Source organism: Nesoenas mayeri, assembly GCF_963082525.1.
Source record: "Nesoenas mayeri genome assembly, chromosome: 13".
Lineage (NCBI taxonomy): Eukaryota > Metazoa > Chordata > Aves > Columbiformes > Columbidae > Nesoenas > Nesoenas mayeri.
The window spans coordinates 9,414,969-9,425,259 of record NC_137550.1 but is presented as its reverse complement, the minus strand read 5'-3'; positions in this window follow the sequence as shown (position 1 = coordinate 9,425,259).

The window sequence follows — 10,291 nt, the reverse complement described above, 5'->3', positions numbered from 1 at the left end:
TTCAGCTGCCTCGACAGGCACGAAAGCTCATCTCACCACCAGCAACCCCAGCACCTCTGGCATGCGCGTTCATCAGCAGGCAAGTCTGCCTCCGTGGAGGTCACGCATCCCTGCAAAGAAATAACACCGAGATGCCTTTTACGATAAGCGTGACATATGGTAACCGAATGTGTACATTGGGGGTTTTTATTTGTCCTTCTGCACAACTTCCAAAACAAGCTGCCCTACTTTCCTCCCCGTCCTACAGCTCTTCACAGGGTATTAACCTGAACAAGACAATATTTTATTTTAGCCTCTTTCCTACTAACAGGTAAACAGTTGACTCAGCACGCTACAAGCAAAATATGCATATAAATTACCAAATTGCTTGCTTGCTTTTTATCTCCATTCTTCTTTTCCTCACTTCTTTATGCCCTAGATGAGACCAAGGATAAGCAGCCGACCTTAGTAAAGCAATCGGAAAATTACAGAACAACAACCTGCAAGTGTTATTGCTGCATGTTATGCTATGAAATACCAGAGGCTGCTCATTTTCTAATATGTGTGCACTTGGCTTTATGCTGCACTGATATTTGCTATTCAAACAGTACGGGCGCAGATCACTTAGTGTTTCAACAGACATCACAAATGGCCAGAGGCTGCAGGGCGTGGAGGAAGAGTAAATCATGTGTTGCTTTACTACTTTCTTTCTTTCTTTTCCTCTCTCCTGGCCAACTAGAGAGCAATAAGACACCCCTCCAAGGGAGCAGAAGTTCTGCTTGTGTCCATGTAGGCAGTTTCTAGCTCACCAGATGGGATTTTTCCACTGTTTCCAAGCCCAGCAGGTGACTGTGGGTTTTATCATATTTGGCTTTTTCTCCCAAAGCCACAGCCTTGGGAGTCAGGTCATTCAAAATGAATAAATCCAACTTTCACAGCAAACATGATCTGAAGGGCATCAGGCCCATTCCCTTCCCTAATTGAATCACCCCTACTCTCTGTCTGTCTAATGTGCCCCTTTGAGGATGGCAACTGCAGCCCTCCCGGGCCACCTGTTTCAGTGCTTTGCTAACTGGCAGCAAGAAACTTCTTCCTATTGCCCACCCCAGGTCTCCCTGATAGATGTCAATCTGTCCTGTCCACCCCATCAAGCAACCCCAGCTCCTTCAGGTTCGTCAGAGCTGGGGTCTTCATCACTTTTGTCACTCTTCTTTAGACTGGCTCCAGATGGTGCATCTCTTCCTTCAGCTGGCATATCCAAAGCTGAGCACAAGCACTGGAACAGGCTGCCCAGGGAAGTGGCAGAGTCACCATGGCTGGAGGTTTCAAAGATACGTAGATGTGGCACTTGGACATGGTTTAGTGACGCACTTGGCAGTGTTAGGTTAACGGTCGAACTTGATGATCTTAAAGGTCTTTTCTAACCTAAATGATTTTATGTATTATTCTATTTCAGCTGAATTTTGCTCATTTGCCATAATTTCACAGATTTAAATTATTTTATGGATGAAATGTTTGCCTCTTTCATAATGGTTTAACCAAATGTTAGAAGAAAGAATAGTCATCTGACCTTAATGCTCACAAAGACACACCACAGAACACCACGTTAAAAGGTTTATAAAAAGAATGGGCATTGTCGTAAAAACTTTGTAATTATTTGGAAAAAAAATTGGAGGGAAGGAAACAACATTTCATATTTCTTTGAGACAAGTATGGCTCTTCTTGTCACACTACAATTACAGCCTTTATCATCCGAGAAACTATTGATACCACCTAAACAGTTAGAAACAGTAATAAAAAGCCCTGATGAATCTCCAGTGGTTAAACCTACATTTCACCCACACTTGGTTCCAACCATCTCTCTCTGGCTCTCAGGCACAATCCTACTTCTATGAATACATTTACAGAAATTTCTGGGACAGATTTTATTTTTAAAAAAGTATCTAGGGACACAGTTTTCACAGTATTTGCTTCTCTAGAACTTCTATTTATTTTTAACAAACCCATGACGTGGGCTGAAAGTACTTCAGAAAACATTTTCAGCAAAGACTCATATTTATTCATTAGTACAGTAGTCAATTAGAAAAAGAAGAAAGGCTACTTCTTTGTAAATAGCCTTTTTTTTTTCTCCCGAGAATGTTTTATCTTACTAGAGTAGTTACACTGGAAAGAAAAGGTTAACAGAAACCGAACAGCCACCTCCTTCTTTTGTTTTAAATAGTTAAAAATCAAACCCCTTATTGCACTGGCTGTGGGAAAGTGAGCTGGTCCAGGAGACTGCTCTACCTGGGGGTTTTGCTGGCAGTCTCAGGAGCCGCAAAGCTGTTGAGCCAGGCCTGCAGCAGGAAACATGGCTGGGAAATTATCTCCATACACGCCACGGCCACGGGGCTGTCCCTGCTGCCACCAGAGCTTGTGCAGCCTGTGACGGGTGCACCGTGCGGCTGTGTCTTGGTTGCTGCAGAGCCTTGAAACAGCAGAATCCCACCATGAACCATGCAGGCACACAGCCATTAGGGAAGGCATGTTATTTGTTTATTTGGGTCTGCAATAGAATAAGGATAAAAATTAACTGACATGCACAGTATGTTATCAGGCAGGCAGACTGCGCTGTACCTGACCATCGCCTGCTCCCCCAGATTGCTTCATCCCAGAGTTCACGCTCCTTAAGCAGCACCGCATAAGTTTGATTTGCTTTGCTAGATTGCACATAATCCTCTCCCCTCCCAAAGCCTTGTTAATAAACAGTTTGGATACCACAGGGAAGATGCAGTACAAACACCTAAACTGACAGATCTGTAAGAGAGCCAGGACCCCATGGATCTCACACAGACAAGGCCATGCTCCATGTGTCCTGCCCAGCCCTCATCACCTCTGCAAACTGCAGGGAAGGGAAACACAAAAGCCTTGCAGATTTGTAGGGCAATGATGGGAGCCAGCAGGCAGTGCTGGGGAAGATTTTGCTCTAGACTGGGACCTCTTCAGTGCAAGCACATTTTTTAGCCCGCTGATGTGAATTGGTTTTGTACAAACTGTGACAAGCAAAAGAAAGCTGCGCCCTCCTTCCCTCCTGCCAGTGGGAGACCCCTCCTGGGCCAGGATTGCCCTCTGGCAACAGGAGCAAAACACAGAGTCGCGAAAGAGCAAACTGTTCAGAGTCCAGATAGCAGCATTTGCTTGAAGCCTGGTGCAAACTGTGCAGGACAAACTCAAGCTGCTCTCTGGTTCAGCCCCAGCACAGGGGGAGCAGCCCAGCCAGGTCCTGACACTTGTCATGACAAAGCAGACAAGTGCTATGGACAAAACAGATCAGCGTGGCTACAGGAAACACCATAAATTCGAGCAGAGGAGAACGCTGGATGCTTTTCTGGGGAAGAGAATATCCCAGAGAGACTGACTCCCACACCCAGCCGTGTTGACAAACTCTGGGTGTGGAGGGGCTGCGCACACAAGCAGAAGCATGACCTATCATGTGCCATAACTATCTCTTACTGTGATAGCTTTTGACTGCTCGTGGTTGCCACCACAAGAAGCAGCAAGTGCTCCAGTCCCCAGAGCAGATCTGTGGTGCTGTGTTATGCCGCTGTGCAGCTTGTCAAACCCAGAGCCCAAGCACGGGCAGAGCAGTGAGGCCTGTGCTGCTACAACAGCATATTGGGATTTGTGCATCTTGTCTCCCAACAGATTTTCAGTGTCCAGTTTAAAAATACAGGAAAGGCCACGCAGGGTTAGGCTGAAGGTCCCTGTAACACACTGGTTTATCTCCACCAAGGGCTGACAGCACACAGTGAGCCGTCCTGCGCCCCAGCCTCCTGCAAGGTGCAGGGCAGCAACCCCCCAAAGCAGGAGCAACATCTCTACATTTCACAGATCCTTCTAATTACTTTCTGAACTCACATTAATTTTAAGCATTTGCAATATCCTCAAAAGCCCCACAGTACCATGGCCTCACTACACTTTAAAGGCAAAAGTATCTGCCCTTGTTTTGTTTTGACTTGCCGCTTGCTTCATTTTATATCCCCAAGCGTATATTGGAAATATATTAGAAATATAGAAATATATTAGAAAACCCAGTATGGATCACTCTGCATTTATGTACTCCATGTAGCTCATTGTGCAGATCTGTGTCACATCCATGCTTTCTCTTCCAGACGAAGAAAGGTTTTTGTTTGCTTATTCCAGCTTTGATCATTCCCCACACTCTTCTCTGCCCCCCACCTAGCTCACTACAGAAATGCTTAGCAGTGTTTTGGTGTGAAAAGCCTTTTCCCAACAGCTGCAAGCTCTGGTATCTTCACCTGCGAGCCTGGTTCTGCAGTGCCAGGAGAGGCGGTGTGAGCTGTGTGCGGCTGCAGCTCTGCAGCCAGGAGGGACACAGGCGATGCCAGCCTCCACATGGGGACACATAATGGCTCTGCCAGCCCCCTGGAGAGAAGAGAGCTCTGATCCCCTGCAGAAAAGCTAAGAGGGATACTAATAAAAGGAACAAACCTCCCCTTTCTCAGCTGCTTGGACTGTGCACCAGCAAAGAGCGCTGCCACTCAGGGAGAACAGCAGTGCCAGCAGTTTTGGAGCTGACAGCCAGGGAAAGGGCAGGTGCTGAGTGATTCCCATTTACACTAACTGAGACATGGAAATTTGTGACCCGTCCAAAACTGTCCCTTTCCCTTCAGTAAAGCATCAAGTGTTGGTATGACACGCATTCCCCTAGCACCAACCCAATATCCAACCCCTAGAAGTGAAAGCGCAAATAAACACCAACCTTTCTTCAGCGGAGCGCAACATCCTCTGGCAGGACACAGACCCACACTGGGACACACGCAGCGAGAGCGTGTCCGGGCAGCCTGGAGAGGGCTCGTCTCCTCCTTCCTCGGCACTTTGCAGCGCATTCCCACACATGTGATCTAAACCAGCTGAATTACCAGCAGTCCTGCCTCCTGTCGCCCGGAGCCTGCTGGCCGCACAGGGCACCGGCAGCTGCGCCTGCGAGCCAAAGCTCGGGAAGGTGCAGTTCTGGAGCACTTTCCAAAATAAATAGTTTGACTAATCCCATGTAGGGTTTCTGCAGCAGTAAGAGCTATTTATAAAGGAAGGTACGTTACAGTCCTCTCACCTGAATTAATATATCCTCTCTCTTCATGTTTTTTCGTTTTATTACTGTGGAGAAGGGTCTTCAGGGAGTTGTTTGTTTTTTTTAAGTAACTCTTTCAAACAGTTTTATCAGGTGAAAATTAAATGCTTGCTTAGCCTAGCAGGCATGAAACATAGCCTCTTTTGGAAAGGCAGATGCTGAAGAGGCTGCTGCCTTCTTTGTGATGCATTTTCACTTTATTTCTGGGAGGTTTAACTCAGCTCCAGCTCAAAACAGAATTATGTTAATGCTCTTCATAACTAACCCGGGCACAAACTGCTCAGATGCTCAGTACCAGCTCAGTGCTCTTGCTGACGTCTGCCTACAGGCAGGAGTTATCTATAGACCATCTGCGGGGCACTCCAGTCTTGGTTCTGATTTCTCAGCGTGCACCTTTCTTTCCCAATGCAGCACATCTTCCTCAGTGCTGGGATGTGCACAGATTAATAATATACACCACGGGCCAGGCAGATTTCATTGAGTAGACTCTGTGTTGCATGCAAAGGAAGAGGAGGAATTACAAACTTTAACCTGCCAGCTTGGCAGTCAGGTCCCACAAATGATGACAGTATTTAACACCCCAATTTCCTCTCCTAGGTCAGCGTAGGACCATCCAGACCCACTTCACCCTTTGAGACCTGGAGCTGCACATAAGCCCATGTAATAAAGATATGAAAACATCCCTACCCAAAACATAACAAAACCCGGAACAGATAATACTGATCTCACCAGACTATTCATAGCCAGATGAAAATAGCAGCAAGCTGGAAAGGCTGCTTGCCTCTGTCCATACCTCTTTATCACATATCCTGTCACAAAGTAAGGAAATAACCTTCTTTTGCTTTACAATGTGTGGTCACTTCCCAATGTCCTTATTAGTCAAGACAGATCTTGTAGAGCAGGGCGAAACCAAGGGTGGCATTGTATCAAGAATGATGGATGTGGCCCTGGCACCCACAGTCATACTGCAGTTCCCAATACATACTGTAATGAACAGTACCAGAAATGCTCAGCGTCAGAACTGCCATACCTGTACAGCGTCTGCGATCACCTTGTGCCTCTCCCTGCCTCATGCCAGAGAATCCAGCCCCAATCTTCCATCTTACTTCTGCTGCTGTCAGTACCATTAAGTATGCAGAGGTATTGCCAGCACTATTTTACAGGCAAAACACTGACAGCCATTACAATGCTCACAGGTGTAATATGATGACATTTGATTGACCTCCTTTGCCAGCAGCGAAGGAATAAAAAGCAAACTATAGCATGGTCTTTCCCTTTGGGATGGATGGGCAAAAACACAGCATAAAGCTTCCTGTTCATGGAGACTGTGTCTCCCTGCCTCAAGTCTGGTGCTGCGGCTGCAGCCAGGCAGGGAGCAGAGCAATCCCACCTCTGCCCAGCACAGGAGCCTGCTGCTGGCTGCAGGCTGCCCCAGGTCAGTCCCCAAGAGCAACAACAGTCCCAGGCTGGTAACCCACAAGCCGATGGGGTTGCTGTGGCAGAAGGGAGCCAGATGTGTGGGTCTCACTGAGACCTGGGGCAGCTGGACTGACACAAGTGCTCCCTTTTACACAGAGACGAGCCCTTAGGGTGCAGCAATACAGGTAGGAAGGGTATTGCACAAACCTCCAAACACTGCTTGTAAAGGATCAGACTGCTGGATAACAGCGAGTGCGGTCAGTGTGTCACCTTCACACTGGAGTTCAGGTGCTGCTAAGGCAGCTGGGGGCTGTCCCGCTGGCCAGGTGCACAGTGACAAGCAGAAATTCCCACCAGGTACATCCTGCCTGTGGCCACAGTCACACCACTCATCTTCTTTCTCCCTCTCTGTGTTCACATCTCCCCTTTCACTGTCATGAAATAAATATATATACTTGCCTTTTGGTTAGCCATTGCAACGCAAAGCTCCACAGCATCATAAGAGCTCTTCCAAAGTGCACCATTTTCTCTCAATTTGCAACATGCTACTTGCAGCTATGGGCTGTTCAGTCCATAGACCAAGAGCAGCTGCAAGCTGCGAGAACACAGAATATATTTAATACAGTTGTTTTCTGAAAAGGTATTCCACTAAAAGTGCTGTTGCTGCACTATCTGCAATGCTATTTTGTCTGACTTGTCCCAGCAAAAGAAGAGAGTAGAGGTATACTGTTCCTACCCAAAAAACTCCTAAGGAGCTAAGTAATATAGAAATGGCCTTCAGATGAGAGACAGCTGATAAGATAAAGAACAACTTCAAACAAAGCAGGCAATTGTGGTCTCCCAGAGCAGTCCATGTATAAATGCATCTGTTACTATCACACAGGGAATGTCAAGGCCAAATTCTGGTCAATAAGAGGCTGGTTTAGTCTCACCCATCTCCAAATGCTAAAATTACTCAAGCCTAACTAATCACAGACTTGACACAGATTCTCCTCTGTTCAGTGAGGGCTGTACATGCCATGATGTGCCGTTCCTGCCTCAGACACAACGATGAGCAGCTGGTGCCCACCGATTAGCACCACAAGGGCAGCGCGGGCAGACCCGAGCGGCGGGCTGGAAGGCAGCAGCTCTGACCCTGCCCGTGGCTCTTCAACGTGCAGCACAGAACAAAAAATCCTGCTTAGTTCACTGTAAGCCCAGCCTTGGATGTTTTCTCTCAGTTTCAGTCAATGTCTGACATTACATTTTCCAATAACGTCCAGCACGATGGAGAATCTCAGCTGTTTTATTAAAATCCTTTTCCTTCTCCTCTCCCCGAGCAGCTCTAGAGAAGGATGTCCATTGATCAAGAAGGGCCCTGAGACACTTTTGGGCACCCAGGAATTGCAGGAATTTATCAGAGCAATAAGGTCTCTAGTCCAGCCACTTGAGAGCAGCCAGTAGAAGGTATTTTAGAAGAATGACACAATGCTAAGCCAAAAAAAATTAGTAAACTCCCCTACTCAGTGCATGTGGGGAATGTGTAATCGAGGAGATGCTCCACGGACCACATTAGAAGCGGGTGAACTCTGCTTATTTGCACTTAGCCTCAGAAATACCACTGCTTCTGAAGGAGACACACAATATTATGGTACAGTTACCTTTTGTAAAAAAAACATGCACAAGGATTTTTCTCCCTTGTGCATTTCTGCCCAATGCAATGTAACTGTCACGAGTTTCTATCTACACTGAACTCTACCCATCTCCTCCTAGCGAGGAACTGCATGGGTGGAATTTGCATTATATACAATTTACTTCCTTTCATCCAGTTTTAATTAAATGAACCATCCTACAGTTATCACCTAGGGTAAACAAAAGACTGAGTTTCACAGTCCTAACCAATATTTCCCAGAGGCACCATCACCAGAAAAAAACAAAAAAATCAGAGGAAATGTGTGACTCAGACTCCTTAAAGTTGATAAGGCCTTTTACTGGTAATAAACTGGTAATCCAACGCTTTAGTTTAAATATTTGAGACTTCTGTTTATTTCATAGGTGGGGATTATTTGCAGATCTTGCAGGATGCAGCCCATTGTAATTCTGCAGATCGGCAGAACGCAAATAAACAAGCACAGCCGCCTGGGACACTGAGAAATCCTCTCGTCTCCCATTGAACGAGGATGGCCGTGTCCCGGCTGCGAGAGAGGGTGACAGCGTTTCCAGGACCCGGCTGTGCCTGTCACCTGCACAGCCCCACGCAAGCCAGGGGTTTGGCGAAGGCCAGAGGGACGCGCTCCCGCACCAAGTGCACTTGGCTTTGGGGAGGGGGCAGAGGCTTGTGCTGAGGTTTGCACTAAACCTGCGCTTACATCCTCAGGAAAGCACAGCTTTAAAAGAATTTGCAATTCCCTGTCTATTAGTTTGTAACAAACCCGTTGAGAGCTCCTCGTGCAAGTTGTGTCACGTTTCTGCTGCAATGATATTTCTATCAGAGAAATATCCTGGTGTCCCAGCTTCCCTGTCAGCCAAGGGAGACAAGTCACATTATAACAGCTTTAAAGAACCCAGCTGTCCTGCTAGCAGTCTTTTGAGATGCCACATGTATGAAGGTTACTCCTAAAAACCATCTTCTCAGCTCTTATACTTGAAAAGGCAACAACAAGTAAGTATATAGTACCCAAAAGTGAGAAAATAGCAGCTTAAAGCTAGACCACTGCAGGTGAAGGTTATGTACTTGGGCTAATCACCTCCCTGTCCCCATTTGTCACTCATTCATCCTCAGAACCTGGATGTTCTCAGTATGATAAGGGAGATGGAAGATAAGTTTCAGCTGAGTTCAAACAAAGAAACTGTAGGATTGAAAGATTGAAGGAAAAAAGCAAACACCCATGAGAACTTCTGCCTTTTATTTTTGACCGTGAAAAATATTTGCTGACCTCAAATTTGCTTCCTTGCAAACATAATTCCTCCATGTTTATCTCCAGTGGTGACACGTCACAAATTGCTTTCCTGACCCTGCTTGTTATGCCCCAGTAATATTGAGTTTGCAACACCTGCCCAGCCATCTGGAGCAGGTTAAAAGCCCTCAGAATGAGAAACCATTTTGTTGGGGAAAAAAAACCAAACCAAACCACACCCAAACAAAACCACACCAAAAAACCAATAAAACAATGAAGAAACAACCAAACAAAAGCCACCAACCAAACAAACCTCCTGGTTTTGTAACATGGTGGGAGCTCAGAAGTCAAAACTGCGTGGGGCCCAATACCTTTGTATGCCTTTGCCTGCTGAGCTCGATGGCACGAGGCAGAGCGCGGTGCCAAAACCCACGGGAAACCAGTGCTGCTTGTTTAGGAAATTTTGCAGACTGAGGGATCCTTCCTTCTGGTCAGTGATTATTTTTAAGCCTCAGCCACGCCTGGATGATTCTGAAATAACTCAAAAGAGGGATGAAGGTAACTGCAAAACAGTGGGGCGCATCTCATCATTGCTTAAAATGAGGTACATTTGGAAGGTATAATTCCCTCCAGCATCTGGGAAAAGTTTCAGAAACAACCTTCTATGAAATAATCTCCAGATCTGCAATTTCTAATTGTGATGCCAAAACATAGAGGGGCCATGTCTGGAGTCTGGGGTCAGTCCCTCACATTATGAAAGGGGAGAAAAATGAAGCTCCAGTCCATCCCTAATTTGGGGTCCTCACCTTTTTCTCTCCTAATTTCCAAGCATGTGCTGAGACCTGGATTGGTTTGTGCTGCACCTGGTTCAAATACAGAAATGCTA